The sequence below is a fragment of the Mauremys reevesii genome, linkage group 2 (genome assembly GCF_016161935.1).
Source record: "Mauremys reevesii isolate NIE-2019 linkage group 2, ASM1616193v1, whole genome shotgun sequence".
Taxonomy (NCBI): Eukaryota; Metazoa; Chordata; order Testudines; family Geoemydidae; genus Mauremys; species Mauremys reevesii.
In genome coordinates this window covers 233461115-233488259 of record NC_052624.1, presented here as the reverse complement: position 1 = coordinate 233488259, position 27145 = coordinate 233461115, and the positions used below count along the sequence as shown (strand labels likewise).

General features: G+C 41.0%; 1 protein-coding gene and 1 long non-coding RNA gene across 2 annotated transcripts in view; one reads left to right on the top strand and one right to left on the bottom strand.

Moving 5' to 3' along the window:
* LOC120399162 overlaps positions 1–12195 on the top strand; it is a 28096-nt gene extending 15901 nt beyond the window's left edge. Inside the window, exons 2-3 of the long non-coding RNA XR_005594998.1 lie at positions 6903–7044; positions 12081–12195. This is a non-coding gene — a long non-coding RNA (uncharacterized LOC120399162). The remainder of the gene's footprint in view (positions 1–6902; positions 7045–12080) is intronic.
* The window catches only part of HNF4G (hepatocyte nuclear factor 4 gamma), a 276933-nt gene that overhangs the window by 233084 nt on the left and 16704 nt on the right, over positions 1–27145 (bottom strand). The gene's annotated exons all lie outside the window — the stretch shown is intronic.

The following is a 27145-nucleotide window of genomic DNA, read 5'->3' as shown; positions in this document are numbered from 1 at the left end:
GTCAACATGGTTTCTGTAATGGGAAATCGTGTCTTACTAATCTATTAGAGTTCTTTGAAGGGGTCAACAAACATGTGGACAAGGGGGATCCGGTGGACGTAGTGTACTTGGATTTCCAGAAAGCCTTTGACAAGGTCCCTCACCAAAGGCTGTTATGTAAATTAAGCTGTCATGGGATAAAAGGGAAGGTCCTTTCATGGATTGAGAACTGGTTAAAGGACAGGGAACAAAGGGTAGGAATTAATGGTAAATTCTCAGAATGGAGAGGGGTAACTAGTGGTGTTCCCCAAGGGTCAGTCCTCGGACCAATCCTATTCAATTTATTCATAAATGATTTGGAGAAAGGGGTAAACAGTGAGGTGGCAAAGTTTGCAGATGATACTAAACTTCTCAAGATAGTTAAGACCAAAGCAGATTGTGAAGAACTTCAAAAAGATCTCACAAAACTAAGTGATTGGGCAACAAAATGGCAAATGAAATTTAATGTGGATAAATGTAAAGTAATGCACATTGGAAAAAATAACCCCAACTATACATACAACATGATGGGGGCTAATTTAGCTACAGCGAGTCAGGAAAAAGATCTTGGAGTCATCGTGGATAGTTCTCTGAAGATGTCCACGCAGTGTGCCGAGGTGGTCAAAAAAGCAAACAGGATGATAGGAATCATTAAAAAGGGGATAGAGAATAAGACTGAGAATATATTATTGCCCTTATATAAATCCATGGTACGCCCACATCTCGAATACTGTGTACAGATGTGGTCTCCTCACCTCAAAAAAGATATTCTAGCACTAGAAAAGGTTCAGAAAAGGGCAACTAAAATGATTAGGGGGTTAGAGAGGGTCCCATACGAGGAAAGATTAAAGAGGCTAGGACTCTTCAGCTTGGAAAAGAGAAGACTAAGGGGGGATATGATAGAGGTATATAAAATCATGAGTGATGTTGAGAAAGTGGATAAGGAAAAGTTATTTACTTATTCCCATAATACAAGAACTAGGGGTCACCCAATGAAATTAATAGGCAGCAGGTTTAAAACAAATAAAAGGAAGTTCTTCTTCACGCAGCGCACAGTCAACTTGTGGAACTTCTTACCTGAGGAGGTTGTGAAGGCTAGGACTATAACAATGTTTAATAGGGGACTGGATAAATTCATGGTGGCTAAGTCCATAAATGGCTATTAGCTAGGATGGGTAAGTATGGTGTCCCTAGCCTCTGTTTGTCAGAGGATGGAGATGGATGGCAGGAGAGAGATCACTTGATCATTGCCTGTTAGGTTCACTCCCTCTGGGACACCTGGCATTGGCCACTGTCGGTAGACAGATACTGGGCTAGATGGACCTTTGGTCTGACCCGGTACGGCCGTTCTTATGTTCTTATAGACTTATCAGGGGGGTCTCGGTGTAGGGATCTGGGTCTCAGTGGGGAGTGATCTGGATGCAAGGGTGGGGGACCAGATGAGCAGGAGGGTCTCAGCAGGGAGGTCTGGGTACAGGGGAACCTGATGCCGGGGGTGAGGCTCAGCAGGGTAGGGTTCAGGTGTGTATGGGGGGGTCCGGGTGCACAGGGGTTGGGCGGTTGGGGGAGCAGCTCCCCATACATTGAGACCTCTCCCCATGGCTGAGGAGCAATGGGGGCAGGAAGCAGTGTTGTGGGGTGGTGTGGAGTTTCCTGCAGTTGGGGGAGGTTTCTGGAGGTAGGTCTGATTCAGCCCTGGCCACTCCTTGCAGGGTAAGAGGAGCTGAGCCCGCACAGGGTAGAAGCCACCAGCCGGGGCATTCCCAGCAGTGATTTACTGCTGTGCCTATTGCTCTGGGTGCCCGAAACGACATGCCCATCCTACTGGGAAGGGGCACATGACTGCTCTTGCAGCTTCTCTTTGCTTCCCCATCAGAAAGTCATTTTCTGGGGGCTGGGGGCAGGGCAAAGAAATCTGCAGGGGACATGAATTCGGCACATGAAGTAGTGGTGTAGAATTCCCCCAGGAGTAGCCTTTTATACTGCTAGCTTTCATCTCAGAGTTATCCAGCTGGTGAGCTAATGACCTTATTAACGCATCAGGCTCTCTACAGGTGCAAGTGATCCCTTCTACCCTTCCAAACCCCAACTACCTATGTCCCTCCTACTCTAAGTACACCCAGTGCCCTGGGTGTTCTAAGTGACCAGGGTGCTGGCTTCCATAGGGCTCAACTTATAGCTGCTAACTGCACCCTGGCACAGAAACCAACTCTTAAATTGCATAAAACATGGGGACACCTGAGCACCAGCAAATTTGACCCATTTGTCTGATTATAATTCATTTATTGGCAAAGGCCACCATTTTCAAACCTGAGTACAGTGACCCTGGGAGCCCATCAATGCCCACTGGCAGAGGGCCCACCATTTTGTAAATCATATCAGCCCTGACACACTCATTATCCCCAACACACTGTTGTCATAATATGTATCTAAAAGGTGTCATGTAACGTATGATACGTAAACTGATGACACGCTGTCCTGAAAATCATTATGTGACGCATGTATGAGCTGAGTAAAGAGAGTTGCAGACTTTTGCTGGAAAGATGTTCTTAAAATGGATTTGGGAGGCAGTACGTACACCCAGCCTGGTCTAGATAAAGGAATGTGTATTTACCTATCTGACCATTTTGATTACTGGCAGAGGACAATGGAAGCTCATTTACATATACAACAATAAACATATAAACAGAGCTATTAAGCTAACAAGCAGCAGCTTAGTGAGCACAGAATCTTCACCCCAGGGGACAGAATCTTCACCCCACGAAGCCTTGAGGTGGAGACAGTGGACTTTCGGTAATATAAGGGGAGCAAAAAGGCATTTTAATTATCCATCACTTAAAGGGAACAAAGGAAACAGCACCTTTTTATTCTCTGCGGAACTTGGGAATTGGGGTGCACTGATTGTTACCCGTAAGGCAAGGTTTAGACTGGCAGAGTCTTGAAGAGTTTGGTAGGAAGGCAGACAGGGTGGTGTGTCAGGAAGCTGACACACTGCTCAGCAGCAGCAAAGCTCTTGCTCTTGCTATGCCAGAGGGCAACACAGCAGTTCACAGGTCTGGGCATTCTGAGCAGGATGTCACAAGTACCTATAATTAGCCTCCTACATTTTCAGCATTTTCCCAAATTCCACGGGGGAAGCTGTGGTTGTCCACAGGGCCAGCTCCAGGTACCAGCGCAGCAAGCAGGTGCCTGGGGCGGCACGTCTGGCTCTTCGGCGGCAGGTCCCTCAGTCCCTCTCGGAGGGAAGGACCAGCTGCCAAATTGCCACCAAAGAATGAAGCGGCAGTGGTAGAGCTGCTGCCAATCGCAGCTTTTATTTTTATTTTTATTTTTTTTGCCATTTGGGGCAGCAAAAATGCTGGAGCCGGCCCTGGTTGTCCAGTTCCTCTGAAAAATCAGGCCACTTCTCTTTAGGTGCCTAAATATAGATTTAAGAGCTTAACTTTAGGCATCAGATTTGAAATTTTGAGACCAAGTGTCCACATGCCAAGCTAGTCTAAGTACTTTTGGAAAGGTACATGAAATTAGTCTACTTAAAAATGTCAGTAGACTGTAAAGCAATTGATATAATATGTTCCTGAAAAGTGAATGGCCAGCTGTCATAAACAGATAGTTAAAGGTTAAAGTCTGTTTTACCTGTAAAGGGTTAACATGCAGTACCTGGTAACCACCTGACCAAAGGACCAATCAGAGACGAGATAATTTCAAATCTCTGTGGAGGGAAGCCTTTGTCTGTGTTCTTTGTGAGAACTCTTTTTGAATCTAAGAGAGGACAGTCATGTCTCCAAGTTCTCCTGGAGTAGGTTCTACTAATTAATAGTGAGTATTAATTAGAAAGGCGAATTAGTCTTATGATTTGTTTCTACATTTGCAATTGTGTGTTTGCTAAAGGAAATGCTTTATTCCTGTTTGCTGATTTTGCTTTGACTGAGAAAGGGGGGAGGGGGAATTCTCTCCAGAGATTGATAAGCTTAGACCCTATGAGTGTCCAGCTTGGGCTCATAGAGATTCTGTATTTTCTTTTTAGTCTTTAATAAATTCTTTTCTATTAAGGACTTGTTTGGTCTTTCCTTGGGTGGATTCTCAGGGAAAGAGAAGGGGGAGGTATCCCTCTGTAGTTAGATCCCGGTATCTCTCCTAGGAAAAGGGAGGGGGGAGGAAGCAGGGGGAATGGTTTATTTCTCCTGGGTGTAAGAACTCCATGGATTTGGGGCTCTTGGAATCCCCTAGGATTTTGGGGAAGGACTGTGTCTCAATCCACATTCCCTGATTGAGTGGTGGCAGCTTACTAGATCTAAACTAGGATTTTAGTTTAGAGGGAAACCAAGTCGGGTCCCCATCTTTGAACCCACAAGCTCAAAGTGGGGGTGAGATCCCAGGACACCAGCTCAAGAAATGGGATTTTTCAAAAAAATTCATGAGCTCCAAATAAAAGTGTAATTGAATTTGTTTCCTCAATTGGTTGTAAAAATATTTGCATTGTACATGGGTATGTTAATATTAGCCATATATCCTGAAGGTGAAGTTTGGGCCATACAGTATACCAAATTATTAGTTAAAAGAGTAGAAACTCACCAGCTACAGCTTAACAAAGAAAAACAAAACAAAAAATCCTCTGCATTTATTGAATCTGTCTTTGAGATTTCACTTTTGGGACAAGTCTTATGTTAATGAACTTCACCTCTTTCCAGCTGCAACATAGCTGGGGCCCATTTGCATAAACTAAAACCATTTTATGAATGCCAGAATTGGGTAACACATTCATTCATTTTCATGCTCTTTTGACACTTTGCAGAAATCTTCAAGTAAGGGATAATAGCCCGAAATTACCAACCAACAACGTCCTTTAAAAGCAAGTTTGTTTGCATACTTTGGCTTTATGATGGTGATTTTTAAAAGGTTTACAGAACAAAAGCAACATGAGCTACTGTGCAGGAAGATATACCAGATTGCAGATATGTTTTCTTCAGCAATATATTTAATTCTCATTCAAGAGGTATTGCTGATGGATATGTCAAAGATCAGCACTTCTTGGATATTTGAGTGGACAGAGAAGTTTAGAAGTAGTGAAACTGGAACATTGTGATGATTTTGATGCCAAATCAAGTGTTATATTTAGAGGTGTGCAAGGGATGGCTACATAGGGTTCTGGAAAGGTTTGATATTTAATTAAGGGCTTTGATAGTTAACCCCCTGTGCTGTTCTACCTTTCTGGAATGAATGTAGGAAACCTTATAACATAAATATTGACCATTTATTTAATGTAGGAATTCTGTTTGTGAGCAATGACCACAAGCCAAAAAATATCAAAGCAGTGGATTTTGGCACTCAAAAGGTAGGAAGTATGTCTGATTCATGACTGACAGGTCAAGATTCAAGGCGGGGAAACGTACTTTGAAGAAGCACAAAGAATATTGTATTTCTAGATATTGATGTACACTAAATGCTTCTGATTTTATGTGAAAACAGGAAAATAAAACAGAATGATCCAATCTGTAACCTTATGATGAAGCTGCATAAATGACAAATGGTACTGCTGATGTAGAACAGAGGTTCTCAACCAGGGATCCGGGGCCCCTTAGGAACCTCACCACTTCTATGAATGAACAGCATATACAGGCCCCACCGTAGTGACACATACACCTGCTCTGAAATTTTTCATCAATTTTTTTACCAACCATGAAATGGCCTATTTTTCAAACAAAACTTTTGCAAAAAATTTTCATTTTGTTCAAATTTTCCAGTTTCTCAATGGAACCCCCCCCCCCAATTTTATTTATTTTATATGTGTGTGTTTGAAATGTTTTGTCCACCAATGATCAGATTTTAAATAATTTTATTTACTTCAAAAAAAATACTGATTTTTAAATGTCCAGGATTCAATACCACAGTGACCTTGAATCCAACCCCAGAAGTGAGGTCACAGTATATCCCAGGACTCTAATTATTACCCCTATTTTATACATGTGGAAACTGGGAAAGAAAGAGATTGAATAATTTACCCAAGGGACACACAGCAAGTAGGTGATAGATCTGGGATTAGAATTTAAGTGTTCCTGGCTCCTAGTCCCATACTTATTCCTCTAGACCACACTGTCTCTCTCAGTGGGCTACTAGTATCAGGAGACTGACATTAATATCTTGGCCTTACTACTCTTCCTGTTCAACTTTTTATTTTCTTAGCATGTAATAGGTAGTTTCTAAGTATAAACCCTGGTAGAATTCCAGCAATTGAACTCACAGAGGACAGCATGTTTTCCTTTTTATTAATGCTCCTTTCATAATTCATATAACTGCAAATCCAAATGCAGATGATCCTGTGTGACTCTTGCTTCAATAATACAAGCTATCTTCAGTTGCAGTTTGGTTAATGCAAGTGTGGTTTAAAAATAAACTGATTTTAAAGAGAAACGATAGAGAAAATGTTTTATGGCACAAGTTCAAACCAGAGTGCTCTACACTCTGAACCTTCTGCACATTTTTTTAGATGCTTCAAAATGGAGCAGGCTTTTTAATTTAAATCCAGGGATTTAGCAACACTTTCTTCTGAATTTTAATGTATGTTTAAAATAATTGTTTTCCATGACCAGTATTAAACGGTGAGATTTATAAACAAGAGTTTGTGTAGTGGCTCCTCCTTTTGCTTTGTTAGGGGGCTAGAGTTATGCTATTGCACCACTAGGGAAATGAGATGCTGTTTATAATTCAGTCTGGGATTTTATTATTATTTTTGTTTCAGTGGCGCCTTTGTTATGCTTTCAGCCATGATCCTTATATAATATGCTATGACTGGCTCAATTATTTTTCTTCCAATCTATATCCCAAATATAAAATACATTAATAAAATAATTAGTTTACGTAAACATACTCTTACTTTCTTTCAGGAAAGAGAGCCACAAGTGCACACCAATGAAATGCAGGTGTTGAATAAAAATCCCACCACTGTATGCATGAGCAATCTGTTTTCTGATGCTGGGACCTGGGTCACAATCCACAGAGTGAATATCTCCGGCATTTCTTCTCTAGGTAAACAATCAGTATTCGCTTCATTATTTTATTAGTTTTAGGCCACCTTGTGACTTTAGGCACAACTTTGAGCAAGGGGTGCTGCATAAATTGCTCCATGGTGGAGACATGCCTTTCTAGATTTCTCCTTGCTCTGGAGAGGTAGTAATTTAGGATGTTTTACACCAGCAGTAAAATTACTAACTTGCCCTTCTTCTCTCCTCCCCCCATCCCCCACACTGGCTCAGCAAATTTGGTCAATGTGTAGTAGGGCTCCATGGCTTCATCTATTCCCTACCCAACTGCTCCATGGAGAAGTAAACTAGAGAGGCGCTTTATTAATTCCTATCTCTAAACCTCAGGTGTGGCTAGCCTATGTATGGGCAAGGTGGCGGGGGGTGGGGGTGGTGAGGGGAGATGTTCTTACTCATTCTTATCCCTTGCCCAGGTTTTCATTCTGTGTCAAATCTAACCTTTCGTGTTTAGCTTTGCAGGGATGCCAACAGGACAACTATGAGGTGAAATACATAGTGACTTCCCCATTTTAACTGCAATTTTGGCCAGACTGCCAGGGGTACAGACAGGGAGAGTTTCCAAAGATCATAGGCCTTAAAGGGTCTTTGACTGCATGTGATACTTTTTTGCACCTGGTAATATATGCTGACCATGGTCCTACATGAAGTATTATAATAGCACCAAACCTCTCCTCCACTGCTTCCTGGGATTACCTGTATCCCTAGTTGTAAATGAGTGAGTCATTCACAACTGGAGACCCTACTTTGATAACTTCACAGATATATAAGTTATAGATAGCACACACCAGCAGTACAGTTTTGCCTTGTTTTACCAAGTCCCCTGGCAATATAGAGCAACAGCAGTAGGTTATTGAGAAACACCTGAACCATCAAAGAACATTATTTTCCACATTTATGTTCCACTCAACATCATAAATCAATAAAAACAGTTAATACACAACTTTCCTGTCCCCTAAATATAAGAGACTGAAGCATTTTACATAGTAAAGCAACTAAGTTGCTCCATGCATTAAAGTAAATCCTCTACCACTCGGTTCAAAGTGGCCTTACACTGTTAGTTAAATGGGTTTCCTTGGCCCTAGTGAAATCGTTCACCTTCCTAAAAACATTTTGCAGCTCAGTGCAGTTCCGCACAGCTGGCGATCTTAACATCTTCCTTCTCCTTCCGCTTCTTTCCTCCCTGTCTTCATCACTACAAGCACAGGAACAAAAGCATGTATGTAATACATCTCCAGAGAGAGAGAGAGAGAGAGCAGGGCAGGATGAAAACAGCCACAGGCTTCTCCATAGTGGTTGTGTACCTTCAGAATGTGCCAGGAAGAAGTACACATTCAAAGAATATAAATGTACTCTACATTAGAGCCGTGTCGGCTTTTGAAGCTTCCTGAGATCTGAAGTGCTATTTTAATTAGAAACCCTGCAGGTAGAGTTCCCTCCCCAACACACAGATTTCTTGCATTATCTGTGAGTTTTCCTGCAAGATGATTTATTGTGCATACAATTTTGCTTTATGTCTAATGTAAATTACTCTAGCTAAATGCCAGCGACCCTCCAAAACTCAGTCCTTTGGATCCAATAAGCCCCACAGTCCAAATGTCTCACTGTTTGTCAAGGAGTCAGGTTTTACGAAAGCACAGATTTAGATTTGTGAAAATACAGAGTAATTAATATTGGCTCATGGTTTTGTAAGAAGAAATTCACATTTGACAGAGGACACTAAGAGTTTGCCGTATTTTAATATTAATGTTTATCAATTGTTGGATAACGTAGTGAAATGTACATTTACTATTTGCCCCAATAAAGCTTGACATATCCATCGATCTCTATTCATGTTAACTGCTAGTACAATACAAGCTTGTGGTGGAACTAGAGCACCAAATAAATAAAAATTCCAAGAAGTTATTCAAACAATAAAATGAAACAAAAAAATCGATTAAAGAAGCAGTACTGAATCAATGCAATTATAAATGTACACATCAATCACACTCCACATAACAGCGAAGAATAGAATTTTCTTAATCACAAAAGATGGCTACAGAAAACAGGATTAAGCCATCCAGCAATCCTGCTCTTGAGACAATTAGTGCTGAAAAGTCTGTGGTATTCCTGCTGGTCATCCTGCTGTGATGGAAAGCAGTGACAGAAACGGAGTTTGTGGGCGTCTCAGCAAAAATTGATAATTCCTCTCCAGGATGACTAGTTCTGAAATTACCTCTTCAAATAAAAAACCTAAGAATAAAAGGAATATGTACAACACAATACTATACAGGCAGTAAGGCTGCTGGCATTCAGGACTGCACCAATATCTCATACGACATATGCCTAAAATACAAATCAAAACATATAGGGTTAGATCCTCAGCCAATGTCAACTGGCTTAGGTCTATTAATGTCAGCGGAACTATATCAGTTGACACCAGCTGAGGATCTGGCCCTTATTCTCTTCTTAGAAGTTAGGATCTATGGGGGAAAAGTGTATGCAAGCACCTGAAGCATGACAGTCAATGTTACTTTCTACATGAGGTGTTGTATTTGCTTAAGGCCCTAGTAGTTGCCACGTCTCCAAAATATGAGGCCCCAAAGTACCCATCAAGGGTTTGGAAAAGAAAAGCTTTTGCCAGAGGCATACAGTGTTTCATGTCTGGAGTACAGTGTCCAGTTTGGAGACATTTCAATATAGGGCAGCAAAAATAAAAGGAAAAAAAGAACAAAATTAGGGTTTAGTCTTTTAGAAGGCTATTAAGGAGGAATTGCACTGATCTAAATGACAGCAGAATCTGACCTAAAGTTTAGAACTGGATCTTTGAGAAAAATGTCCATAGATATAACCATCATATCTCTTCTCTTAGAATTGGGGCTCTGGCTGTTGCAGCCTCTGCTACAAAGCGCTTGTGGGGAAAGCAGAAGAAATAGCTTGCTGTGTTGCAGCAGTCAATCCTGGATAAGTTTTAACAGTCAATTCAGGTCCTAGGCAACTTTAATAATCTTTGTTTATCTTGCCTTCCAACCAGAAGGGAGCGATGGGAGGAATATACAGAAACAGAAACACATAAAAAGCTGAACATAATTGTATTGCAATAAGACTAAGTCACCTACAGTAACTTCTCCTGGTTCATCCTTTACGTCCCTGGCTCTGCTTGACTCTCCTTGATGTCTAGAGCACTTCCAAGCTCTGATTTGCATACTCCAAAGTGGGACTGCTCTGATCATCCAACAGTTTACCCAATAAAGGAGAAAAGTCTGCCAAGTCAGGTTAAAAGCTCAGCCATCTTTCCATTCCTATACTAGCCCATTTGTCTCACTTCCTCCTGCCCCTGCCCCCAGCAGATTTCTCATCCCCACTCACCATCTTGTGTCCCAGTGCGGTGCAGCTGATTGTCCAGATAGCAGCCAGAATGAGTATCTTCCCACAATGGTCTAGCCTCGAACTATATCACCATTTTAATTATCCTTCTAGGATATGAATATTCCAAACCTCTGTGTATACAAACACCAGTACTGAAAAGATGATTCCATTCTTCCTCAGCAGCTACTGTTACCTTCCAGCAGCTGGTTAAGTAAGGACACAATTACAGAGGAAAGACTAAGGTGACATAGCTTGCTCCAGACTTTCCGCATTTTTAAAATGTCAAGGTGATTTGTACCTGCCAATAACTCAAACCAAAAAGAACAGAATGATTTGATGAAAGCGTGAGCATGAAAGCAAATGGATAGAATGGGGCAGGCACAAAAGAAATAAAATACCGAAATATGTTGAATTTAGTTGACCTCAACTGTAAAGAAACTAGATGGATTTTGTGTGCTAAACATTACAGTACATATTAGTGTGTTACTGGAAAGGTCCAGGGTTTATTTGTCATGAAACAAGTTTCTATTCTGATCTTTCTGTCCTCCAGCATTTTTGGGCATTCTGTAATGTTATTCTTTATTGCAACTTTAATTTAAACATTGCTTCCTTAATTAAAATGTCAAAACATATTTTTGCAGCACCTAAAATAGTCTTTATATCCCCCTCCCCTCTCTGGATGTAGACCTTATTTGGAAAGTTAGCAGGTGTTCTTCAGCTGCACAGCATATTTCATTTTGTTTTATTTCTAAACTATATTTTTGGGTTGACAAAAACAAATAAGCAATCTAGTCTCTTAAATTTTTGCTTAGCTTTTCCTTCATATTATCATTGCTCTTTCATCACTGAATATGCCATCTAAAGTACAGTTTAGACAGTCATGACCCATTCACTACAATTCTGTTTACTAAGGGCTTGATCCAAAGCCACTGAAGTCACTAGAAAGACTCCTATTTGACATCAATGGTTTGTACAGTGCTACTGTAATTCAAACAATGAAGACATCATTACTTCTATTATTATTTCGTATGACGACTGTGTTGATGGTTGTACATTTGCTACTTTAGAATATTTTATCCAACTAAACAATTCACTTTTTCAGATGGCATACATATATCAACACTGGCTTGCCATGGTTTTTCATTGAAAATGGCAATTACATATCTCCTAAACTTATGGTTTTGATGGACTATTAAAGTTTATCCACCGAGCAGGCTGATGACAACTATTTTCTTTGCTTTAATTGTTCTGAAAATAAAAGCTTTAAGTAAGTAGATAGAAAGACAAGTCAGTTGTAAGACATTCTTTGCAGGGTGGTGTTGGGATGATATAAAATTCTTGCCAATTGCCCAGCTTAAGTTTCCTACTGGAAATTGTGAAGCTTGCTATGTTCCAGTGACAATGTTTATACTACATACATAAATTACATGGTAAATTTCACATAGTGCTACTGAATTTAACTTTAGAAGCAGTATTATCTACCAGAGTATTTAGAATGAGAAAGGATATGTTGTGTATAACTGCTACTGCACTAGCCACTCTATAAATAAATAAATTAATGTTCTAGGAAAATAATATCTCTTGCAGTTTCCTTGGTAGGGGTAACTGAATATAGACAAATTAAGGTTCTGAAAAAAATAAATACATGTAGATGCAAATATGCCCATTCCTTTGCAGTTGCTGATAATCTCTTGGGAGTAGAAACCAGCATGATTCCACTGCACTGGGAAAGGCAGGATTTCAGGAAGCCATGCAAGCAATGTTCACCTCCTACGAATACCAGAACTCAGCTCCATGTCTGATTGCTATACAGCAGATCATAGGAGACAGCTGGAGGTAGAGACTGCGGGATGCTGTGCAGGATGGGACTGGAATCCTTCTATTGTTCTTCAGTATGACCTCTTCTGGGATATGCACCTCCTTCCTGGTGTCACTGAGTTTTATTCTCAAAAAATAGTGCCCACTGAGTTCTCCTGAGCATCACTTCACAGCACTGAACATTTCAGACCATGTGGTTCCAATCACCTCTTTTACTGGACTGGCTGGGAATTGAGGGCACTCAGCATCTACCAGGAACAGGTCCTTAGAAAGGATGGCTTCTGGGAGAAATTGTTCTGTATACGTGTTGAAAAGTTGACTCTGTGTTCTTACTACTTAACATATTAATCAATTAATGAAAAAGCATGTAAATATTACAATTTTCTGCTGAATTTTTTTGCAAAAATGTAAGGATATGATATTGATATTCCTGAATAATAAATCTTAGTTATCAATGAACACAAGATTGTCCAGTTGCTTTAAGAATAAGTGGATCATGTTATTACTGATTTTTAATCTTGCTGACTTCAAGTGGAAGGAAGGTTGAGGTTTTCCATTATCCAAACTTTATCCTTAAGCTTTCTTCCACAGAAGAACTTGTAGAGTTAGAAGAGTGAAAGCTTTAAATATTCATTAGTAAAAGGAATTTGTTAATTTTGCTTAAGAAACAAAAAGGTCAAAATGTATCCTGTGTGTAACTCCACTGAAGCCAACAGATTTACATCCAGAATGAATGTATCTTTTTTAATACAATTTACCCAACGTCTTTAAAGACATTATTGAACAAGTATATGTGTATTAATCTTGCATTTTCTTCAAATAAATGAATTGAGTCTAAAACAATTTCCATGACATCTGTATTAATCATCCAGCTAGCAACCTGCTGTTCAGCTAAGATTGTCTGATGTGTAAAGTCAGGTGAGAATGGAACATTATTTGGAATGAGAGAATGAAGCCTTCCTGACTGCAGATGATGGGAGTGTAGTGAGACTTTAAACTTTGTGCCTGCCTAGGATTATTTGGGGAAACAGCCATTATAAAAGACCACATTGCATTTGGGATTTTATGATTGTTAAACAATTTTGTTATTTCTGCTACTTCTACAGAGGGAAAGGACACAAACATGGAGATCTCAGCTCTGTCACAGCTGCTCTTCTATTTTACTTGCAACCCAGTAATGCAGGACTACAGTACTCTAGCAGAGATCAGCACAAGTGCAAAACTTGCTGGGCCATAAGTAGAACAAAATTCTGATCCCATGAATTGGAACTTGCAATACTGGCAAAGGGTATCTGACAACTGGGAACAGGAAGGGGGACTGCTGAGGGAGTAACAAGACCATTTGTTTTCTTCAGATTACTCACCTATGAGTGGAGAGACAAAATTACTAGGAGAACTTACAAACATAGTCACGAGAACGAATGGGCCAAATTCAGCTCCTACATTCATCCCGAGCAACCCACTGATGTCAAATGGGAAACTATCTGAATTTAAATTGCTATATTGGAGAGAAACTTAAATTCAGATGGTTTTTTAATAGTACTTAAATGGCAGAAGCTTAGTTATTTACATCTAGAACACAAGGGGAAACTCCAGGTTGTTCTACTTCCCTCATTTTCCATGACATGATGAAACAATAATCCAAAAATATACAAGACGGACAGTTTTATATGCATTTTTTGGCACATTGGTTTAAAATCACATCATACAAAATGTTACATGAAAGAATCTGACAAATTATGGTCTTCCACTTTGAAAAAAAATATTTTTGTTAACTAAAGTACTGTACAATGGATAGCATTACACAATAGCTATGCTGCACTATGAAAATTTCACCTACCCTGGTATTTATGATATTCTTTATTCTCAGAATGGGAAACATCAAAGAATATTTAGCAGTCAAAAAGCTGCAAATGTCTGGCTTTTTAATGGTGCCCACTCTGCATTTTCAGAGTCAACTGTGGTACTCCATAGTTTAAGCTAATTTGTATGCTTACTTCTGTGTCCCTATCAGATGCTTTACAGTAGGTATATCAGCATAGAAACTACAAGACTACAATGCCTGGAAGAAAATTCTGCAAAATAGGGTAGCTTCAGTTTGCAGTAGTTTTTTTTGGTTTTGATTCACATGGAACCATATCTGCTGGGATTTTATTTTGAGTTTTAACTGGGAACACAGTCCAACTCATTCAAATCCACTTCTTTCACCTAGTTTCTTTGTGAAATCACAGATCACCCCAGGTTTGCTCAGGCCCACTTTCACTTGAAAAGATTTTCCAAAATTTAGTGAACCTGTGTAAGCTGTCAAGTATGTAATGAAGCCAGGCAAGTTTCCAGTGGCTTGGGGATTCTCTCATTATGACATCCCTGGAGGAGCTGGGAAGACTAGACAAGGGGCAACTTGCTGTTCTTTTGGATTTTTTGAACCTTCTAGATTTTTTTTTCAAGTTTTCAATGGTGCAAACTTTGACAGTTTGCAAAATATCCCCCTCTCACCCCTTAATCTGAAGGATTGTTTTTTCAAAGGAAATTTTCATCATCATCATCTTCTATGGACCTCTGTAGCATCTTTTATCCAATATAGATCTCAAAACACTTTATAAGCATTACTCTAAGTGTCATTAGAAAACTAAGCGCAGATTTTCCATTGCAATTCTCTGCATGTAGTCGTTTACACAAGGGTAAATTGGATGCAAGGTAAAAACCCACTACGATTAAGTTTATTCAAAATTTAACTAAAGCAGTGTTGCATAGTTGTGAATGGTTATGTAAGTCCCATGATATTCTCATTCCTGTTTATCTCATTCCTCTGTCTTTGATACACTCTAGCTCCTTCTGTAAGCAGGGATATCTTGCTCTTTTCAATCTCTGTTTCACTCTGATATCAACAGATATAATCCAAGTCCCTTCCATGTTAAACCTGCTGTATGACATGATGGAACACTTCTGGAGTAGAAGATTGTTCGAACGTCAGGCATTTGCACCTGTACAAGCACTTAGGGAACACAAATATAGGGATTGCCTTGGATGGGGGTGATGGGTCAATCTGGTGAAAATGCCATTTTAAATTAAATCTACTAAAAACAATTATTGCATTCACATTTGGAAGGAAGTCTTAAAATGTAGGAATCAGGTGTCACTCCCAGATTATTGCTTCATTAGCCTAATGTACAAATGCTCATAATGTACAACTGCTCTCTGACCCTTCTAGGACTAGCTAGTATTTTAATCTCTTCATTGGTTCCAGGGAAACTCTCTCCTCAAGTCAGTCAATTTGTTTTCTACAGTTTCTTTATCCTGCAAGGAATCCTGCATATGCTCTGTGGTACTAGTTTTATACTGGAACCCACATGGATTTCAAAAGGAACGTCTTGTAGTGTTGCTAATCCCTCAAATAACTCATAGAGGAATTTAAATTATAGCACTTGAGTTTCCTACTTTAATTTTCAACTTTCCCTACTTTGAAGAGCTCTCTTTTGCACTGCTGTTTCCTGTCCCAGAAAAGCTATTATTTTCCTTTGCAGTACAAGGAAATGTGCCTCACATGGAATATCTTTGTTTCCAAAGCCTGTTATTTGTTTGAAATTCCCCTAGCATAGGCTTTTTATATACAACTGCCAGGTGTTGTCAGCAATGACAAGGGCAAGGTTCAAGTAGATAGGGGTCTCTCTGAAAATAATGAAGCACCATTGGATTGAGCCCCTACCCAGAATTTCTGGGACCTCCATTAAGGAAACATTCCTTTACCACATCACTTCGCCCTTCCCCATTCGCTAAACCCCACTCTCACTTCAGTGTCAGTGGGTAGCACAGTCGCCGAGTCCTGAGGTGCAATCAGGCAGGCTTGTGTCCAGTTCTTGGGAAGTGGTACATGGTTCTGTCCTGATGCTCCACTACCTAATCCAGCTATACTGATTTGAGTTTTATTTAGGAGACTTGGTATGAGGACCCTCACTAGACCACCCTCAGCATCTTTAGGAAAAGCCTTCTTTGCTTTGCATCCCATCAAAGAGTCCTCCAAATGCCATAGGCTCCTCAGTGGAGGGGAAACAGTAGCATACAGGACCTTTGAGCAAAGTCTTTACCACAAAGTGCTTCCATTTCCCCCGCCCCCTTTCAGTTTAATTGCACTATCAAACCAATTCTGAGTTTGTAAAACAGTTATGGGTGACTCCCAAAATGTCACTGAGGGAATTCTGGGTACAAACTTATGCAAATGAAGCCTCCTCGGTGGCAATACTTTCTCCTGTTCACCAAAAGATGGAGGCAGAGGGCTCCTTCCCTTCTAGAGCATCTGTCCATCTGGAGTTCTGGAAAAACAGCTTAGGTAGATGAAGCAGCTCTTTGGCCATTCTTTCCCCCTATTTACCAACAGATGAAAGCCAAGAGCTCCTTATGCTCTAAAGCTTCGGGTTGTAAGGCTTACATGTGTACACATTTCTTCTGTGCGAGATCTCAGCTGCAATTTTTGGCACCTTTATGGTATCCTGTGATTACTTGTCTATATGACAGCCTCACTGATCTATAAGACACAATGTTCTTGAAACATTTTATATCAGAGCATCCCCCTAATATGAATGGGTTTTTTGTCATTTGACTCCACTATCACATCATATCAATTTACTTTTCTTCTTCCTCTCCCAATTCTCTGGCTCTGAATTTTCTTTTGCTTTTCACCAGTTTTTCTGCAAACCATTGCAAACTGCCCTGTCTTTCCAATGGCATTACAAAATTGCCTTTGTGCAATTTTGACTTGCGTGCCTTTTAAGCCGTATTTGTAACAATTCTGTCATCGTGGGATAGACAGATCACACTGAACCTTATTATACCCTTGAGCTCTTGACTGCTGACCCACATTCCTTTTTAAAGCATTCACTGAGATCACCTTTTTGATTCGTGAGGCTTGGTGCTCATAAAACTCTAGCCCTTGCAATCTGGAAAAAGTGAAGTTGTTCTGCTAGTAATTATTGTCTTAACTGGGATGAGCTACAATTACCCATTATTTGATTTGCAATTATATCTTCTGTAAGTGTCCCATAATCACATTTTTTAACCTTTTAATTTTGTCTCAAAGGCATCTAGGAACTTTTCCTCTCCGTAAATTGCCTCTCTAAAGGGTATACTTTTCAAATGCAACCTTCCTTTATGTCAGAATTGGCCCTCCTCCCCAAGTCTCTTCCACTGTTTGAAAAAAAAATCTGCACTTCTGAACCAAACACAATAAGAGGGCCAGTTCTCTTCAGGTTTCTACTCTCCAGTAGCTGTAACACAAAAAAAGAAGCTCTGTCTCAATTTTACCAGTGCTTGGCTGATACTAGTTTGAGCTCTAGAAACAAAGGGCCCAGTGCAAGGTAAACCCAGGAGTTTGGCTACCTTTATTACCAATGCAGGATTTATAGCTCAGAAATGACTGCACACACATGCATAAAAAATTGTGCCTAGCCTCTGCTTTAGTCTAAGCTTGGTGTAGCCAGGATCAGGTTGCAAAAGAGCAGAAAAGCACTTAAGTCTTCGGTATCTAGTACTCTACAGGAGTCCTGTGGCTCTTCCAGCAGCACCAGAACAACCCTGTTGTATGCAGAACTTGCCCTGCAAGAAGTAGGCAATGGAATCATGCAATTTAGGAGGAACTCTACTGTAGCTCCACAACAGGGGTGGAATTAAGAGCAGAATTTGACCCAGAGTCTTCTTGTGAAGAGTCTATAAATCATGCAAAAGCCTAAACTTTTCCGGGGGGGTCGGTATTTTGTTTGTTTGTTTTGGCATACAAATGTCAAAGATTGTGGATCACCATGCAAACATCCAAACAGCAAGCTACCAGCCTCCATATATAGTTAGGTAGAGCAGACACAAATGGGTAAAGCCAACTTAATCCAAAGGCTATTTCTTTGGGAAAAAAATATGCCATGTGTATTTTCCTCAACTTAGTCAGCAATAGGTACCACTGTCAATAGTATGCTAGCCAGTTTTGCATAAGTTGCTTTCAAAAGAGGACCGTCCATTAAAAGGGCTATTTGTTTCCATTTTGGAGGCAGCTATATAAGCATTCTTTTAATAGTATTTACTTATTAATGAAAAGATACAGTCATCTCAAAATGGACTTTTATATATATATATAAAAATGTTGCTGGGCAAAGCTAATTTTCAAACACAGAAGGCCAAGGGCCAAAACACCTTAGATCCTGAACTTGGAAAATTTGTGTTACCTTATTATTAGCTGCCATAAAATTAGCAACCTGTATTTTCCAGTCTGGCTTCCGAGAAATAGAAATGCTGCCTTGTAGCTGAACAAGTCAGCCGCAAATATATATATATGCCAATGAAAGTTAGTGGAGATGTTGTTGATCTCCACAATAGCATTGGGATTTACTAAATTCTTTATATCATGATCCAAAATGCCCAGATCCAGTGATGGAAGATTTCAAATTTTGATCTGGGTTTTCTTATTTTTAAATTCAAGGTTTTGAGCTTTAAAAAAGAAAGAAAGAAAAAATTGGAACATGGTGGGGAAACAGAATCTGGCTAGCACTAAAAAAGGTGTCCTAAGTGCCAATTGAAACAGGGAAAGTTTTTTAAACTTATGTTAAAAACATTTCCTTCCTCATTAAAATTTTTAAATTTGTACCAAAGCAAAACACTACTTCTAGAATGGGTTAAAAATTAAATTAGTATCTGTTATTACAGATTGCAACTTTGTTCCCCAAGACAGTTTTCAGATTAGCTGCAATCAAAGGCCCTACACATTCCAAAGACAATATTTTCACTTGTACATTTCTTTAGCAGTTTGCAAAAATGTCTAGACTTATATTTCAAATATACTACTTACGTTCCAGCTACATGAACAAGCAGAATTTTTTGCTTGTACCAAACATTTTCCAGCAAATTAGGCATGTAGGAATGTACAGTGTTCCACACTGACAATAAATATCCCATTCATAACTTTCTAATATAGTAATCACACTAATAGTGTATTGCAATCCTTGCTTAATATCAGATTATACACACAGACAGAGATAAACACTTCAAGTCATTAAAAACAGGCAGAAGAAAAAGCCCCCAGAAGGAATGTGTACTTTTTACACCAACATTAATCTATGTACACAGGACAATAGAATAGACACCATTAGAAGGTGAAGCCTCATTCACCACTCTAAATACCTGCAGTATTCCGCTATACTTAATTAGGGAAATACTGCAGTCACTACAGAGTGGTGAACATCATACCCAGAGCCCTTTGAATCCCAGCCCCCGGCCGCTGATTTGCCCCCCCCCCCCCCCCCCCCCCCCCCCCCCCACAAACACCCCCCCCTCATCCCAGCCCCCCTTGTGGGACCTCAGCCCCTATCTAAGCCTCCTTCTCCTTGTCCCCAACTGCCACCCCAAACTGCTTACTGTGCCACTCAGACCAGCGTATCTGGCTCTCCATGCAGCAGAGAGTGCTGCTGCATGCCCCCATGGAGCCCCAGCCCCTCCTCCCCCCAGCACCTGCCTTCAGATTTGAACACCTCAAAAAATCAGGCTGCAAGGTGCCAACTGAAGGTGTTGGAGAACAGAGAGATCAGGTGGGCCTCTAAATGCCTGAAAAGAGACAAAGGCCGGAGGAAGGGGATGCTGTGATCTTTGGAACATCTCATACAAAGCCAGTCAGGACTCTGGGGCAGGTACTGTCTCCAGGGCAAGAAGCTACACCTTCCTGGGTCTGACTCGGCATTCAGCATGCCCTCCCACGTCATGCACTTTTCAAAAGTGTGTCCCAGGCCAGGCTGGGGGGGGGGCAGCCAGAGGGCGCTGCACCCCCCCTCTCTGCAGTCAGATGACTCCAGCCAGACAAAAAAAAAAAGGGTTTATTAGATGACAGAACACAGTTTAAACAGAGCTTGCTTGTACAGAAAGAAAACCCCCCTCCCTCTGGCCTCTGTGTCTCTTCTGGACAAGGAGGCCACCATCTCTCTTGTCCCCAAACACCTTCAGTTTGGCATGCAGCAGGGAAACTGAGGCACCCACACAGTATTCAGAAAATATTAAGAACATTCCCACTCATCATCACAATGCAACACAAATATAATACTGTATATAGTAGTAGGCAAGTGCTGCTTCTGACTTTCCACTTTTAAATGATTGGGTTGTGTCTTGTGGCACTGATGCATTATTGGTGAACATAGGTATAGCACAAATGGAACAATGACCTCATAACCACCAGGATGAGATTCAAGCGCCTAAACCATACTTGTAGCTTATTAAGATAGGCCCCTGAAAAGAGAGACAAGGTACTCCTGATATGTTGCGTTCTCCACAACCTAGCTTTACCCTACAACCGAGGAGAAAGATGCGGGAGAAGTGGGATGAAGAGGAACAGGCAGGAATAATTAGACCAAGGGGAGTTAAGACAATGGTCATCTGACCTGTGCCCCAGGACTGTCAGGGAGTAGCTTTCTAGATGGGCTGTATAGAATGTTCTTTGCAGAAAGTGCAGCAGTAATGGGAAGGTGCAAACCCATGGACACAGCGAGTACTGTCCATGTCTATTAGGGTATGTCTACACTACAAGAGTAGTTCAATTCAACTTAATTCGAATTTGTGGAATCGACCTTACGAAGTCGAATTTGTGTATCCACACTAAGGACACTAATTCGACTTTGTGAGTCCATACTAACGGGGCCAGCGTCGACTTTGGAAGCTGTGCACTGTGGGAAGCTATCCCACAGTTCCCGCAGTCCCCGCTGTCCATTGGAATGCTGGGTAGAGCCCCCAATGCCTGCTGGGGGAAAAAATGTGTTGAGGGTGGTTTTGGGTAACTGTCATCATTGAACCGTCAATCACGCCCTCCCTCCCCGAAAGTGCCTGCGGGCAATCTGTTCGTGCACTTTTCTGGTCAGTGACAGCGCGGACGCCACAGCACTGCGAGCATGGAGCCCGCTGCAGTTATGGCCGTTTTCTCCTCCTCGCACCTTATCGTCCACCTCTTCCACAGTCAGCTGCTGAGAAATTGGGCTACTTTTCAATGGTGCTGCAAGCACTGGTGGACCATAGGGGACGTTTTACCAACATCAACGTCGGGTGGCCAGGCAAGATTCATGACGCGCGTGTTTTCAGGAACTGTGGTCTGTTTAGACACCTGCAGGAAGGTAGTTTCTTCCCGGACCACAAAATAAATGTTGGGGATGTGCAGATGCCTATAGTGATCCTCGGGGACCCAGCCTACCCGCTAATGCCCTGGCTCATGAAGCCCTATACAGGCGCCTTGGACAGAGACAGGGAACTCTTCAAGTACCAGCGAGCAGCGAGCAGCGTGACCTGTGACTGTTCAGTTTCTTTACAGAGAAGCTGAACCTGCTCCTGTTTCTTTACCCAGTTACTGTTGACTAGCATCTGCAGTTACATACCCCGCCCACCCCGCTTCCCCAACTTCCAACACACGTGTAAAAATAAAATACATGTTCCATTGTTACTTAACAAACGTTTCTTTATTAATGACTTTGCGTTAAAGGGTTGAAACTGGGACACAGACTGTGCTGCGTAGGATGTGCAGTGATGTAAAGACCGCCTCTAAACTTGAGGAATGACAGGCTCCTGCTCCTAGAGCGGTCCGCAGTGCCAGACTGGTTGTTTCAATGGAGCCTGCCATCCCTCCTTTTTGGGATTCTGTGTGCGGGGGCTATGTGACCTTGTGGCGGAGGAGGACGGATACAGATTCCTCTGCTGCGTGACTCTGCGGTCCAGGACAAGGACCGCTGCATAAGATCTGTAACCGCCCTCCCCCGCTACAAAGTCACGCCCCCCCCCGAACCTGGAAACCACCTCCCATACTGACCAGGGTGCCTACTGACTGCACTGTGTGTGTGACCTGCTGCTGATCCTGCCCCCTTGTCTGTACCCTGGTAAAGGTGACTGTCCTATGCAATTACCAACCCCCTTCCCCACCCCCACCCCTTCAAACACAGTCTTCTGTAAAAAAACATGACGGAAACAGTAATTAACAGCAAAGTATTTTTAATAATTAACTAGACAGTTAGGGGATGAAACTGGGATTTGGGCTTGGGTGAGTCAGGAAGGGAAGGACTTCTCAAAATTTAGGGTATGAGAGCTTTCGGGTACTTGAGCACTCTGCTGGGGTGCAGTGACAGTTTTCACGGCCCCTGGCGTCCCTCCTTCTGGTTATTTAGGGTGAGGGGGGTATGGGACTTTGTGGCGCGGGAGGGTGGTTGCAGATACACTGAAGGGGGGCTCTGTCCTCCTGCCTGCGGTCCTGCAGAACATCCACAAGGCACCGGAGCGTGTCCGTTTGCTCCCTCATTAGTCCAAGCAGTGTTTGAGTCGCCTGCTGGTCCTCTTGACACCACCTGTCCTCCCGTTCGCTGTGTGAGTGCTGGTACTGAGAGAGGTTCTCCCTCCTGGGGCATTTCCTGTGTGGCTGGTCAGAGCATCCAAGCTCGGACTGCTGTCCAGAGTGTCAACAGAGTGGTGCACTGTGGGATAGCTCCCGGAGCTACTAAGGTCAATTTCCGTCCACACCTAGCCTAATTCGACATAGCCATGTCGAATTTAGTGCTACTCCCCTCGTCGGGGAGGAGTATAGAAGTCGAACTAAAGAGCCCTCTATGTCGAATTAAATAGCTTCGTGGTGTGGACGGGTGCACAGTTAATTCGAATTAACACTGCTAAATTCGAATTAAAGTCCTAGTGTGGACCAGGCCTTAGAGAAGCGAAACACTGATCTAAAGCTGATCATCCTGAGTGTCTGTGAAAAGTGAATGGCTTTGGGTTGGTAGGTCAGGATAGCTCTACCCTGATTGGTAATGTCATTATATTAGAGCTGGGTGAATAACTGATGTTTTTGGGGCACTGGCAAATGCAATTAAAAAAAAAGTTTGTTCATGTCAAACCAAATCCAAAAATTGTGAAAAAAATAGCGAATGCCAAAAATCCATTGCAGGTCAAATAAAATGGTTCATTTGACTGAAAATGGATTTTTCCAGGTAGAAGTGGAGGAGAACGACTCCCTCTTGTAACCTTTAGCTTATGGCACACAGTTGGGATGTGGGAGCCTTGGGTTTAGATACTTCCCTCTACCTAATGTGGAGAAGGGATTTGAACTTGAGTCTCCCACGTTGTAGGAGAGTGAGTGCCATGTGGTATTTGGAATAGGTCTCAATTGCTTCTGTTGATGCTGTTCTACTTTGTTGAATTAAATAGTAATTGGAGCAGGGACTTGAACTAGGTGAACACCCTAACTACCAAGCTATAAAGTTACCCACTGCCTTTCATCATTATTATGAATTGCCACTGTGAGAAGTTCTCATGACCACAATCCACTAGAAAGCATGTCCTTACCTACAACTCCATTCATGTATTCCTACTGACTCCTTTGTTTCCTGTGTTCTTTCTAAACCTTTCATTTTACAGGTCCTTGTCTTCTACTTGCAGCCTCCCTCCTTCTCTCTATCATTAAGGCATCATATGAGTGCTACCTTCTCACATAATAAATTATAGAATATCAAGGATGGAAGGGACCTCAGGAGGTCATCTAGTCCAACCCCCTGCTCAAAGCAGGACTAATCACCAGACAGATTTTTGCCTCAGAACCTCACAGATTGAACTCACAACCCTGGGTTTAGGAGGCCAATGCTCAAACCACTGAGCTAGCCCTCATACAAACACTAGAACAATCCTCAACTCTTTATTCAAACCACCTCTCTCTCTTCCTTCAGATCCTTCCTTAAATGAGTAGCAATTCTTCTAGTCAATCTCGTCACCCTCTCCTCCTCACTAAGAGTCTTCACACTGTGCTGTGTATGAAATGTAGTCCTATGTCTTGTCTGTGTTTGTCTTGTCTCTCTCTTTAGTCCCTGCTCAGGCAAAACTCCCACTGTTATCAGAATTTTCCCTCAGTAAAGTTAGAATAAGCACTGCAGGCCTTGGTGTAATAATAACAAATAAGTGATTATTTAAAGTGAACCATTTGATGGTTTGTTAAAAGACAAAATCCCAAAATCAGTCCTGCAAAGTTCATAAATGGACAGTTTTTACAGTATTCATTTAAGGTGAAACATGGTAATGGTAGGAAATTATTCTCTACACACAGAACTGTGTGTATTGCTACAATAGGTCAAAATAATATATTCCTCAAATGGAATTTTAAACCCTTGGGAACATGTCAGGTAGCACGGGTTTTACTGTATAAGGGAAATATCAGTTTTCACAAGTAGGGTGAACATGGAATTTTTATTGTGTACCAATATGGAGAGGGAATATATATATCCTAGTAGAAAATTTTTTAACACCACAATAGTGCCCCCACCCACTATTTCTTTCCAAAGCTTATTAATTAGTTTTGACTTGCTATTTATTTTCTGACATTTATGTGGTTATTGGTGGCTGGAGCACCTCTGCAGCACTCAACAGAAGGAACACAGCAAACACATTTTCTGAGTGCGGTTCTAAAAAATTCAAGACTTGTGCAGATTTTTAAAGTATTAGTTACTCTATAATTTCTTCCTTCCTCCCCCACCCCCATTCCAACCCTTTGTCTAGAATGTATCCATGCCAGACCTAATTTTCAGTAAAGAAAGCATAGAATTCGCTATAGGAATAACTGCACAAGAATAGACTATATATTGCATTTAATTGGCCAAATATTTAGTGAGAAGCTGAGGATCACTTGCAAAAATATTGGTCAGTTACTCAAGTAAATATTGTGCAGAAAATTATTCAGTTTGCACATGCAGTGAGAGTTCACGTATATTTTCTTCATACAAAGCTTTATCTCTGCATTTACAAAGTGTGGTCCGATAATAACCAGTAATACAGTTAAAGAACTCATATTTGTAAAGTGCTAAGCTTTTTTAAGAAATGTGCTGAGCATGCTCATTTTCCACTGACACATTCAATACCTGGCAGGATTGGTCTCTGAGCAATAGGGATTAATCAGGGCTAAGTCCCACCAGTAATGTTTCAGATAGGTGGTGTAGTAAGAGGCAGTACCACTTACTACCAAAGGGGATTATTGGTGAGGATGGGACTGGTCCAACCCCTGCAAGTTAATAAATTCATATCGTTTAATGCCAGAAGGAATCATTAGAGCATCTAATCTACATTTCACCCACTCACAGAAGGATCTGGGATCAATATAGGGGTCTGACTAAAAGCATAATCTTCCAGAAAGGCATCCAGTTTTGATTTGAGGACATAAAGAAATGGAGAATCCATCACTTCCTTTGGTAGTTTGTTCCAATGGTTAGTCACCCTCAGCATTACAAATCAGCCCTTATTTCTAATTTGAATTTATCTGAGTTCAGCTCCCTGCTGTTGATTCTCATTAGGCCTTTCTCCACAAGATTAGAGAGACCTTTAGTACCTGGCATTTCTTCCCCATTCAGACACAAATCAAAGTCACCTCTCAATTTTTTTTAAATTTATTTCTGTATTTATTTATTTATTTTTCGTGATCAGCCTAACAGATTGAGCTCTTTCAGTCTCTCACAGGGAGGTATTTTCTCCAGCCCTCAAATAACTCTGGCTCTTTTCTGCACCCTCTTCAGTTTTTCAACATCCTTTCTAAAATGTGGACATCAGAACCATATACAGTATTCCAGTAAAGGTCTCACCTCCAATTCCGCATACAGGGTAAAAATCACCTCCCTACGACTACTTGTTGATCCCATTTATACATCCAAGCATCACATTAGCCCTTTTGCCACAGCATCACAGTGGAAGTGCATCTTAAGTTGCTTGTCCACTATCATCCCTACATTTTTTTAAGAGTCGCTGCTTCCCAGGTACCTAAAAATGGGGGACTATGTCCTGCATTCCTTGCTCCTAGACGTGTAACTTTGCATTTGGCTGTATTAAAACACATTAAGTTTGGATGGTTCCAGCTTAGTCAAGTGATCCAGGTATATCCAGAGCCAGGGTATGATGGCTCTGTCCTTATCATTATTTACCACTCCACCAATCTTTGTTTCATTTGCAAATTTTTTTTATCAGCAGTGATCTTACATTTACTTCAAAATCATTGATGAAAATGTTGAATGAAAATGATGAAAATGCTTAATAGAACTGAAGGCATGCGAGTGCCCGTTGAGTTTAAATCAGTGAGAGGAGTATGAAGCAGATGTGACTGGTTCAGATATACTGACCTCCATAGTGCTAATGAGAGGGGACACATCAGTGTGAATTAATTTATTAAGAATATTCTGATTATTTTCTTCAACATTTATGTTTACTTTTGAAATACCATTTTTTTAAGAATGAAACATCCTTGTTATAGTGGATTGTTCTACCATCTCACTGTTTCAGATTCCCTGGTGTTTTCATAATACATTGGTACGTAGCAGGCCATACTTAGCAAAACTGGAGTAATTCTGAACTCTGGGGATGCTTGAAGGCCAAAGAATGGGTGGAAAATGTATAACTAGGACCTTACCAGACTTCCAAATTGCTTTCAATGAAATAACACAATGAACCTGAAACAGGATTTTTTTATTTTAATACTACTCTACTGTACAAAGTTATCAGAGACTACAAAGAAAATGTACTTTCATGTGTGGGATTAATGATCATTTTAAAACTGAATGGCAAAGAGCAGAATTATTTTTGGTTTGTTTCAAGTGACTAGTCTGGGATTAGTGTTTGGAAAAAATGTAATTGGACCAGAAAGTTTTTGGTGATCCAAGAGAGCTTTTACTTCTAGTTCTGGAAGGTCAAATGCTACTTTTTCTTACAAGAAAACCCACATTATTCTGATAAGTAAGGTTTGATATTTTATAACCAGGGAGGACTAGAAATACAGTTACTAGCACTTAGAAGCCAAGAAGCCCAGATATCAATTGATATAACACATTCACAGAGCCCCTATGATTTGAGAGCCATTAGAGTCCCCCCCCACCTTGATACAGCAAGGGGGGAAACTCGAATGTTTGGCACAC